This window comes from Pleurodeles waltl, chromosome 5 (genome assembly GCF_031143425.1).
Source record: "Pleurodeles waltl isolate 20211129_DDA chromosome 5, aPleWal1.hap1.20221129, whole genome shotgun sequence".
Taxonomy (NCBI): domain Eukaryota; kingdom Metazoa; phylum Chordata; class Amphibia; order Caudata; family Salamandridae; genus Pleurodeles; species Pleurodeles waltl.
Window position 1 is genome coordinate 815167901 of NC_090444.1, and position 13045 is coordinate 815180945.

The following is a 13045-nucleotide window of genomic DNA, read 5'->3' on the forward strand; positions in this document are numbered from 1 at the left end:
TGTCATGCTGCATAGGCCTCGATTTGCATCTTCTTTGCCCCATGCGGTGGGACTCCTGTGCATGCTGCCTGGTCTTCTGAGGGCTCTTTGAGTTGCTGAGAGCCCCCTTTGTCTCTCCCTCCTGGCCCTGGGCAGCGCCATCTTCTGTCAACTCTGAGTTTTGAGTGTGCCAAATCTTGTTGGCGGAATCCAATGATGCAAACCAGACTGCAATCATCCAACCAGTGTAGGACATCTTCTGCACCAACCAGGAACCCACACCTGTCTTCTTGGGTTCAGACCTGACTTTGTCTTCTCACTGGTGGTTCTTCTTTTGCACCTTCATCCAGGTTAGCAGGGGCTCCTGTTCTCCTTGGACTCTTCAGTGATTCTTGGACTTGGTACCCTTCTTCCACAAGTCTTCAGGTCCAGGAATCCATCATTGGTGTCTTGCAGTCTCCTTTGGTGCTTCCATAATCTTCTATCATGACTTCTTGTTTGTTTCAGGAAATTTACTATGATTTACTCCTGCTTTCCTGGGCTCTGGGGTGGGTTCTGTTACTACACTTGCCTAGGTGGGAAACTGACTTTCGCATTCCACTATTTTAGTATATGGTTTGTGCTGCCCCAGGCCCATTTCAACCTATTGTGACTTTCACTGTTTGCACTGTTTTCTGACCGTGTACTTACCTGTTTTTGGTTACTAGTGTATATATTGTGTATATTGCTTACCTCCTAAGAGACCATAGTCTCTAAGGTATTTTTGACATTGTGTCACCAAAATAAAATACCTTTATTTTTGTAAAACTGAGTATTTTCTTTCATGTGTGTGAGTACTGTGTGTCTATAGTGGTATTGCAAGAGCTTTGCATGTCTCCTAGTTCAGCCTTGGATGCTATGCTACAAGCTACATCTAGACAGCCTAGCTGCTAGACACTGGCTACATTTCACTAATAAGGGATAACTGGACCTGGTATAAGGTGAAGTACCTCTGGTGCCCACTAAAAACCAGGCCAGCCTCCTACAGCCACCCAATGTAGAATCCCAGGATAGATGCTGCACACATGCAACAACCCGGTCTGGCACACACATAGCACCTGCCCTGGCAGCTCAGGGAACATACTAAATTCATATTGATGGCACCCGTGCACAAGCACAACAGCAGCCTAACTAGGGGCCTGACTTGTACACCCTGACTACCTATGTCATGGGCACATGTGACACCCCCCCAGAATCTGAGCTGCAAACAACAGCGTCATTGGTCACAGACAACAGGCGGCATCAGAGACAAGGCAGACAATTGTAGAAGACACATACTACACAGTTAACACATACTGTATCTCAGCCAAAGTAATGTCGAATCAGCTCCTCCCGGGGGTCAGCTGTGTTTACATCATCCTCCTCTTCATCACTCTCCATGTCCCCTTCATCAGCCACTGGCACGGCTACCCCCTCCTCTGCATCCAGCAAGGGGATGTGACACCTCAGGGCCAGATTGTGCAGCATTCAGCAGGCCACAATGACCTTCTGTGGCTTGTAAAGCAGAACAGAGGAGACATGCGAACACCGGAACCTGGCCTTCAGCAAACCACAGCATCTCTCAATGACTCGCTTGGTATGACCTTGGGCCTCATTGTAACGGTCCTCTGCAGCTGAGGTTGGATGCCTCATGGGTGTCATAGACCAGGGCAGGTTGGGATAGACAGAGTCACCTGTGTGTATAGAGGGAAGAGGCATGTTGAGACTGGGGTGGGAATAGGGCAGGGATACTAGAGTCAAGTGAGCTCAGGGCCACACTTATGCTGCGGTACATACCGATGAACCAGGCCCGGTCACTCTGGAGTGGTGCCATCATGTGTGGGACGCTGCTGCTCCGCAGGATGTAGGTATCATGCACAGAGCCTGGGTACCTGGCCATCACCTGGGAGATGTACTGGCCTGTGAGACACACCACCTGCACATTGACCGAATGAAAGTTCTTGCTGTTTCTGTACACCTGTTCATTCCTGCTGGATGTCACCAGGGCAATGTGTGTGCCATCAAGGGCCCCAATCACATGTGGGACGTGTGCCACATGGTAGAACACAGTTTTAACAGTGGGCAATTCTGCACGTCAGGGGAACCAGATATATCTGGACATGCTGTTTACCGACGTCTGTGGCACGGTATTATTTTCCGGTTGTTGCCTTATCAGGGCCAGCCATTACTTCCATTTCTGGACGTCATTTGATCATCTTGGAAACTGAAAATCAGGCACGCTTTTCACAGAACTCTACTTTTTCTATACCTATTTGTTCATCTTCGCATATCGTAAGCCTTGACAAAGTCTAGAAGACGAAACACGTGTCGGCTGCTGGCTGTTTTTTGGATTTTTTGTGACACATGTGGTCTTTGACCTAAATATTGACCACATCCTTTCATTCGCTAATAAATGTCAAGTTTCATTTGTTCTTTGGACTCCGACTCTGATTGAATGACCACTTGGATCAACCACACAGAACTTTCTTCGGTGTGCCCTGGCTTTGTCTTCATATTATCTATGTAGCTGGACATATGTTTCATCAGTACAGACAGTACATCCCTCAGGACGTTGCTGAACATGAGCTGAGATACCCCAGCTGTGAGGCCCACTATGACTTGGAAAGAGACTGAGGCAAGGTAGTGGAGGACTGACAACACCTGCACTGTTGGAGGGATGGCATTAGGATGACCAATGGCAGGCAACAGATCCGGCTCCAACTGGGCCACCAGTTCCATGATGGTTACATGGTTCAGGCAATAGGTCTGGATAATGTGACACTCCTCCACGGTAGCAAGGTCGACTAGGGGACTGTACCGGTGCATTCCTCATTCTAAACCAGGCATAGTACCTGGGAACAGGAGAGAAGTGATAACATGTCGTGCAGCATAGACATATGATGCACTAAGTTGCACACACATCAGACATTCTAAATGTAAAATGGTTGACGCCTGTCTGCATGCATGGGACAGGTGGAGGTGAGGTTATTCAGCTGACGTAACACGTCGTGGCAGTAGGTGGTCACGACTGCCGTACTACTCGCCATTGGCTCACACTGTTGCCAACGGGACGCAGGGGCCAATGTTGATCGCCACTGGCGGTGCCGGTGATGTCCGCGGCGGCCGTGACTGCCATTTCATGAGCTCATGCTCACCTGACTCCTGAACCTTGTGCACTGAAGACCTCCACTGCGTGTGCTGCTGTGTACTGACTCTGGTAGCCAAGATGCTGTGTCCTGCAGGAGACATGTCCCCAGCCTTCACCCAGGAAGAGTTGAAGTGGCTTGTGGATGGGGTCCTGCCCCTGTACGGATAGTTGTATGGGGCACCAGAGCAGTAGGTGAGTCCATTGTCATTGTTCTGTATGTGAGTGGTGAGCATGGGTATGGGGGCCTTGGTAGGTGGCAGTGTAAATGAAGCATGGACATGGGTGAAGGGGCGAGGGTTAAGTTGGCTGACGATGTGTGGGTGTGGCAGTGTGATGTGTGCTGTCCACTACTGTCCTAGGAATGTCATCCTACATGAATGTATTCTTCTGTCTGTGTAACCCATGCAGGTCAGCGCCCATCAGAAGAAGGGGATTTGGTGTGCCATCGCCAAGCAACTGCAGACCCTGGGGGTCTATGCTCAGCGGAGAACCCACTGCAGAAAGCAGTGGGAGGACCTAAGACGCTGGGCCCAGAAGACCGCGGGGGTCCAGCTGGGGACATCTTCCCAACAAAGTAGGTGTGCCCGTCAGAACCTGATCCCCCTAATGGCCCGCATGTTGGCGGTGGCCTACCCTGAGGTGGATGGGCGCTTGAGGGCAGCACAGCAGCCACATGGGGGTAAGTACTCACTCTCACTTGTGACATGTATTGACATGGTGGCTCTGGGTGGGCACCATTGGGTAGCTGGGGAATGGATGCTAGGTACACTGATGTCCACTATGGATTGTGTCCATCTGGACAGGATTGACATGACAGGTGTAAGTAATGCCATGAAAGTCAGTGGTAGTGGCTGCAGAGTCCTACAATGAATTACTATATGGCCACCTACTTGCTAGATCTGCTTGCCAGCTCATGGCAACTGGATCTTCAGAGCTGGTGTGTCAGGGAATTGTGATTGGTCCTGGCCAACCACTGTGCCAGGAGTGTATCCATGACCTCAGTCAGCTGGCAGGCACAGCTTGTATGGTGGGGTGGGTGCACAAAGTGGTGACATTGTTTCTTGACAATAGCCAAGGGGGCCTGCCAACTAGCCACGCAGGATCCTGATGGGTGTCCAGTCCTTTGCATGCTTACCTCAACGGCCATGGGTAGTGGGCAGGTAGTGGACAGGTGTGGCAGGTATGACACTCCTCATGTAGATGCTTGCATCAGTCAGCCCATCAGCAGTTGACATGTGCATTGTTGCGGTTTCCCCCATGGTGTTCCCAAGTTGTAGGATGCTCAAAGGTGGGCATGAGGTATCATGGCATCAAATGCAGCTGTTCTACCCTGTGTGACTGTTGTGCTTGTATTGACCGATTGCACCCTGTCTCTCTCTCCCGCTCCCTCCCTGTCCTCCTCTGTCTTTGTGTGCTTCAGCATCATCTGGCGAAGGAGAAGGGGCACCCACAAGTGAGGAAGCTGCAGCCCATGGGACCCAGGAGGCTGACCCCACTTGCATCCACATCAACAGACACAGTACACAAGGACAAACTTAAGCACCACAGACACCACCACCGCCATGCACACACTTAACACACATGTGCAGACCTGTCAACATCCACACCCTGCATCTGCCTCTCCAACCACCTCCCCCCTCGCAGTCGACACAACACTCACACTTGCAGTCAGCATTACATCAGTCATTGTTCCTGCCACATGTACCCTCACTGCCACCATCACCACATCTTCTGACTCTCATTCATTCACCCCATACACCACTGGCACAGACACCAGAACTATCAACACACCCACATGCAGCACATCCACCCTACCTGCAGACACCACCCCAACAGGCACTCACACTTCCCCCGCCATCTCCCTCCATCTCCTCCCAGTACATCTAAACACACCCACTCACCCACCTGACAGACCCCAGCACACACATTTCATCCACCCATTCACCTGCACCCATGGCACATCCATGTACAGCCCTCACAGCCATACCCACTCCCTCCACTCCCAAATATCTGTCCAGTGACCTCCCATGTGCTCCCAAAAAAATGTTTCCTCCGTGAGTTTTCCCTGTTCCCTACCACTGACCCAGTCCCTGTTACCCCCAAGCGCCCTACTACCCTTTCTGTGCCCCAGCATTCCGGATCCCTGTCTGCTACTGCCCCTGCCATTGTCCTTCCATCACCTGCCACTTCAGCCCCTGCCATGTCCACTGCTCCTGCTGCAGGGCCAGATAGAGGATTGGAAGGAGTTGCAATTCGCGTGCAATGGCACCTACGAACATGCCTGTGTTCCTGAAGGTAGGTGTTCCCTTTATAATGTTCATTTCTGCCAGGCTTTTATTGGCGGTGGTTCCACCCAGGAAATACTGGCAGTGTGCATCTTGTAATATGGTTGTGGGATGCTGCGTGACCGCCAGGCTGGAGATGGTTGCTGCCTGACGTGCCAGCCCTTACGCTGTGGCGTGCCGAACAGAGACTTGGCTGTGTTCTGCAGGTACCTTTCCAAGACTTGTAATATGGTGCACTGATGGGCCCACAGCGGTGCGGCCACCAACTCCACCTAGGCAGTACGCTGACTGCCAAACTTGTAATGAGGGCCATAGTAATGTTAATTTAAAATCATGTTCTATGCTCCTATGTTTTTTTTACAATCTATATGATTGTTTTTCCCCACACTGTTTAATGATGACACTTTATTTATGGTGTAAAAAAGTATGACAGCTGAGAGCAGTGTATAAGGGAAAATGAGATGCTTGAATAATATGTATATTTGGTGTGCAATTACATAAATTTTTTCTGTTTTCTTATTAACAAAGCTTTTTTTATGGCAGATCATGAAATTTAAATAGGCTAATTTATAATATAAAACGTTAGCTTCTATTTATGTTTTCTTTCTTTTTGCACAGGATAATTGATCTATGTATTGAAGTAATGTCGGTATCAATTTACACCTTTCATCAGTGATAAGGGATCTATAATAATTTCCAACTAAACATAGGTAATTATAGTGTTACACTAATACACACTACTGAAACCACTGATATATTCACATGTCTACGTCCATATACACTAACTTACCATGGCATACTCTAATCTAGTGATTCCCAACCTTTTCACTTCTGTGGACCCCCACTTTATCTTTACTGAAACCCGGGGACCCCCACTGAGTCCTTATTGGAATCCAATGACCCCCTACTGAGTCATTACTGAAAGCTGTGGACCTAATCAGTTAATATTATTTAATTTTCTAAGCAATCGCTGACCCCCTTAGGAGGCTTTGCGGACCCCCAGGGGTCCCTGGACCACAGGTTGGGAACCACTGCTCTAATCCATACAGCAACACACCCATGCACACTCTAATACATACCCTAACATACCCAGCTAGGCACCGATGCTCACACTGTCACACCCACACACACACTAATGCATAAGCTGGCACACCCAAGCACACACACATGTGTACACTGATACACCCAGACACACACTGACACATACACTCATACACTCAGGCACACACTCATCTACAATCGTATACCCAAGCACACAGTAATACATACACTGGCACTCACTGATGCATAAACTGGCACATCCAGGCACACACTGATGCATACACTTATATGCCCAGGCACACTAAAACATCCACTAACACACTCAGGTGCACACTGACACATACAGTGATACACCCACTCATGCATACACTAACATAAATGCACACTAATGCATACAGTAGCACACCCAGGCACACACTCATACATATGCTAACACACCCAGGCACACACTGATACATACATTGAGACACCCAGACATACACTCATGCATACACTTACACATCCAGGGATACACTGAAACATACACTCACACTCCCAGGCACACTCCGATACATACGCTGACACACCCTGTCAGACACCAATACATACCCTGTCATACCCAGGCACACACAGACACATATCCTGATACACCCACGCACACACTGTTGTGTACACTGAGACACCCAGCAACACATTGATGCATATGTTGAGACACCTAGGCACACACTCATGTCTACACTGACACACCCAGGTGCACACTAATGCATACACTGACACTTCAGCGCATACTCTGACACACCCAGGCACACATGCATGTATACACTGACACACTGATGCATACACTGACACACCCAGGCACACACTGATGCATACACTGTCACACCCAGGCACACACTTATGCATACACTAACACACCCAAGGAGCACCAATGTATTCACTGTCACACCCAGGCACACACTGGGTATACACATATACTTAGGCATACATTGATGCATAGACATACACTCAGGCACACACTGAAACATACACTAATGCACTCACATACACACTGATGCCTTCAGAGACACACCCAGTCACACATGCGTGCATACACTAACACACCCAGACACACACTCATGCATATACTAAAACACCCAGGTAAGTACTCATGCATACCGAGGCACACTGATACATACACTGAGAAACTCAGACACACACTGATGTATACACTGACATACCCAGGCATCCTGTCATGCATACACACCTAGGCACACACCTATGCATACGCTAACAATCATTTAACAAACGTATATCAACACCCACACTAACAGGTGCATACAATGACATACAAACAAAAACATTAAGTTAATCTTTCTTTCAATCAGATAAGGTTGTTCTAACAGGACCTTTTTTTATTCTTGGAAAATTTCCTGTATTTTTTTTTTGCTTTTTAAAATGCCAAACTTCTAACCAAAAAAAACAAAATCAAGTTGCACAGAATTAGTGCATAGGATATAACCTAGAAAAAAATTAACACTTATGGCAGCACTTGGCTGCAAGGCTTGCTGAAAAGGACTGTTCTCCCACTTATATCACTCTATTTTACTTCCAGCAAAAAGTGCCCATGTCCTTCAAGTCTGGGATGGCAGCCGGAAAACCTTCAGTGCCAGGCACCGTGAGTGTATCTCCCACCTGGTGCTGCCCAGTGTTTAGCTGAGATGTATCCTCATGCTCCTTCTCAGCACGAATCAGGTGTCGGGTGCATCACCTGTAGATGCTTTAACATTGAAGTTGTCCCATGACTGTACTTCTTGGAGGTGCCTCTGGATGACATTTTCCAGCACATGTTGCACTAAACTTGGTATGCAATGGTCTTTTTCTCGCCAGAAGGGATTCAGCACAATTTGCAGGCAATACACTCCTTGCTTTTAGTTTCTCTTTCTTCAGAAGAAGATGAGGAAGAAACTTGCAGATCAGGAGCCTGTGCAGAAGTCAAAGCACCCATTTTCGTCAGCAACAAAACACCCAAGAGAAAATTAAAATAGACAAAGGTGTGTAACATCCTATCTAAGCTGGGAGTAAAAGAAAAATGGGGCAAAAAGGGGTGTGGACTTCCTTTTTAAAGATGAAGTATGTTTAAGCCAATCGGATCTCTTTATTTATGTCACATGTGACATTGCTATGTAATCACAAATACTGAAATATATATTAGAATGGGTATAAAGTTAAATTACTCATGAGTACCTATCTAAAAACATGAAAATAATAAACTAATTTCAAAAATAATTTTAAGACTGTCTACATATCATTTTATCACTATATAAAATCATGGCAAGTTTTGTGAATATTCAGCGAAACCGGAATCTACATGTCGGGACAATTCGAGAAGAATTTGCGAATATCACAAAATTAAAAAAAAAAAAAAAAAAAGAGGAGGGAAGGGAGACAAACATAATTGAAAAGCCTTCCTGCTGGCACTCACCAAACCCCACCACCTGAGTCAGTCCTCTCCCCTGTCCCAGTCCCCTACAAAGGAATTGCTAATGGCTTCACATCAGCAGCTTTTTGAGGCCTCTGTAACACCTGGAGAGAGCCAGGGTGCAGGCACACCCCATGCTATAACAGTTAGGCCAGGCCATTGTCATTATTCCTCTAACAACGCAGCATCCTCACCTTAATGTGTATCAGGCCAGGCTCATCATATATATGCAAAGGCCTTAATTACAGACTTTGATGTTGTATACTTATGGTGGAGACTAAGGGCCAGATGTAGAAAGCCTTTTGCACGTCGCAAACTGCGAAAAACGCAGTTTGGGATGTGCAAAAGGCCTAACGCGATGCACAGCCTCAAATTGCGAGTCAGTACTGACTTGTAATTTGAGGCTGCGACTCGCAAATAGGAAGGGGTGTTCCCTTCCTATTTGCTACCGCATCGCCATGCTGAGTTGCTTTGTGACCGCGAATGCGGGCGCAAACCAACTCGCAGTTACCACCCACTTGAAGTGGGTGGTAACTCATTCGCAAAAGGGAAGGGGTCCCCATGGGGGAAAAACCGAAATGAAATGGTTTCAGAAGTTTTTCTTTTTGCAACTCGTTTTCCTTTAAGGAAAACGGGCTGCAAAAAGAAAAAAAAATGCTTTATTAAAAAGGCAGTCACAGACATGGAGGTCTGCTGTCTCCAGCAGGCCACCATCCCTGTGAGTGCATGGACTCGCTATGGGGTCGCAAAATGCGACCCACCTCATTAATATTCATGAGGTGGGTCTTTGCGACCCCATAGCGAGTCGCAGAAGGTGTTTGAGACACCTTTCTGCATGCACTTTTGCGAGTTGCAATTTGCGAGTCGGTATGACTCGCAAATTGCAAGTCGCAAAATTTTACCTACCTACATCTGGCCCTAAGACAGCTACCAAAAGAACCCAAAAAAAACACCGAACGGACCCCACCCTCAGTCCCATCAGTTCCTGGGTAATCCTACTTCGCAGTCCAAGGCTGATAACTTTCCAATCCATCCATACCATAAAACTATAGCAGCCCTTGAATTTCATCTGGTATGCACTCTATACAACCCTATTTCAGACAGCAAATTTCCATACATGTTATGGACTGAACTAGTTATAAAGTGTTTGCCACAGGGCCTGGCCGCAGGCCAGGACCTATGAACAACCACTGCAGCACATGGCCATAGGCCGTGTGCTGGTGTGGTTGGATTAATATAAACTTATTAACCTTGCTTTATGCTCCAAAAACCTTAGAAATTCACAGAAAAAACAAAGGTTAAAGAAACATTATAGTTAGGGAATAGATTTAAAAGAAAACCTTTAAAATTCACTGAAAAAATCAAAGGGATGTTATATTTAGGTACTGAATTTGGGTCATCTGTGATGTCATTTGAACAGTCGCCAGTGATGTTATCAATGCGAGGGGAATAAGTTACAGTTAGGGCTGGTAACTATAACTGCTAAATTTCAATGGTTTTGTGCAATTAAATTCAGTACCTCACTATGACGTCCCCATAACCTTTATTTTTATGAGTGAAAAAATACATACATATTCACTTGAAAAAACAAAGGTTATTGGGACGTTATAGTTAGTTGTAAATTTACTTGTACAAAACCATAGTAATGCAGCAGTTAGAGTTAGAGATCTTTCAAGTAACTATAACTCGCGCCCTTGCCATGCAGAGTTTTCATATCAATAATGTTGCTGCAAATGTTGCAGTGATAGCAAAGATGCCATACAAGATCTCATCAATGACATAATATGTGGAGTAATTAGCTGTGCATGGCGAATGGGTGAGTTATAGTTACCTTAGGGCGTGAGTTATAGTTACTTGGAAAAAACTCTAACTATAACTGCTGAATTTCTATGGTTTTGTACGAGTAAATTCAGAACCTAACTATAACGTCCCTATAACCTTTTTTCCGTGAATGTCTATGGTTTTTTAACGTAATGTAATTTTAATTAGTATACGTTATTCTAAACCTGCAGCTGGAGTTGATCAAAACTCCTGCTCTTGAAGCCAGGCCTTGCAACTAAGCCCTTATAGGTACTTTTAGACCTGGCATCCTTGGCGTAATCTTCCCTGTCTTTTTTGCCTCTGCTTCCCATGTTTTGACTGTGTGCTGGACTTTGTTTTTGCTGGTTTTAGTACTCTGTGCACTTTACCACTGCTGACCAGTGCTAAATTGCAAGTGCTCCCTGTGTAAATTGTATGTGTAATTGGCTTTTCTATGATTGGCATATTTGATTTGCTAGTAAGTCCCTAGTAAAGTGTACTAGAGGTGCCCAGGGCCTGTAAATCAAATGCTTCTAGTGGGCCTGCAGCACCGATTGTGCCATGCACATGAGTAACCCTGTAATCATGTCTCAGACCTCCCACTGCAGTGTCTGTGTGTGCAGTTTTGAACTGCCAATTCGACTTGGCAAGTGTACTTACCGGGCCCAAACCTTCCCTTTTATACATGTAAGGGACCCCTAAGGTAGGCCCTAGGCAGCCCCATGGACAGAGTACAGTGTATGTTAATGGTGGGACATTAACCGATGTGTTTTACATGTCCTGACAGTGAAATACTTCAAAGTTTGGTTTTAATTGTTTCAAGGCCTATCTCTCTCATAGGTTAACATGGGGACTGCCTTTAGATATCTTTTGAGTGCAGTTTCCCCCTTGGGAGCAGATAGAGGTATGGAGTTTGGGGTCTCTGAACTCACAATTGTGAAACACATCTTTTGGTAAAGTTGGTTTTTAAATTGTTTATTTGAAAATGGCACTTTTAGAAAGTGGGCATTTCCTTGCTTTAACCATTCTGTGCCTCTGCCAGCTTCTGTATTCCTTCTCTGGGTCAGACTGACAGTTGGGATGTTTGTGAATCTCCACTAGACAGTGACACAAAGGGAGCTGGGGTATAGCCTGCATATCCTGATGGGCCATCTGAGCTAGAGTTGAGGGAGGAGTGGCAACTTATACCTGAAAGGGCTGTGCCTTCCCTTACACATTGCAGTCTCCACCCCCTAGGTGTGTGTCTGAGGTCAGGCCTGGGCAAAGCAGGCTCTTGTGAACAACAGAGACTTCCCTTTGAAGTTTGCCTACTTCAAAGGCAGAAGGGGGTATAAGTAGTGGATCCACAACCCCAGATTTTCAGATTATTCCTGGATTCAAAAGGAACCTCTGCCAAGAAGAAGAGCTGAAGAGCTGGAGGAGGAGTACTGCTTCTTTGCCTGTGACTGTCCTTTGCTGGGTTGGCCTGCAGTTGCTGCTTCTGCCTGAAAGAGGACAAAGACTGGACTTTGTGGTATATTCCTGCTTGTGAAGTGTCTCCAGGGGGCTTGGACTGAGCTTGCCTCCTGTTTTGAAGTCTTAGGGCCCTAAAAGATTTCCCCTGTTAGCATCTGGACTCTCTGCTGAGACTCCTGCCAAGTGGTGCCCTATCCAGTCCCTGGGCCCTTGAAAGGTGAAGCTTATAGAACAAGGACTGAAATCGACGTACCAACTGCATCGTGGCTGGAGAAACGACGCAACACCTGCATGCGGCTGCTAAAATCGCTGCAAACCCCAAGCAGTGTGAATTCCCATCACTGTGTTGTTGGATTTCGCACGCATCATTGCTGAGCACCAAAATCAACGTGAACCAGCACAGACAACCAGTGCCCCGTCAAGAAGAGTAATACATTGCTCTCTTGTGGGAGAAAAAAATGATGCATCGCCTACACGACCAAAGAAACAATACACGGCCTCACTTGTGAGTAAGGAATCGACGCATCATTGACTTTTCCCACGCACACTCGCCCGTGCAGCTTTATCTTTGACGTAACCCAGGTACTTTGTGTAACAAGCACGTTTCCATTGTTTTCTATGACGTAAGATTCTATTATTTTGAAAATTCATATCTTGACTTGTGTATGTTTTTGTCGTGTTGGTCTTGTTTGATTTAGATGGATATTGGCTAGTTTTCTAAATTGATGTGGTGTCCATTTTGTAGTGCTTTCACTGAATTACTGTGTGCTTTGGTAGAAATACTTTACACATTGCCTTTGCGATAAGCCTGACTGCTTGTGCCAAGCTACCAAGGGGGTGAGCAGGGGTTGTCTTAGGAGTGTCACTCTCTTACTCTGGCTA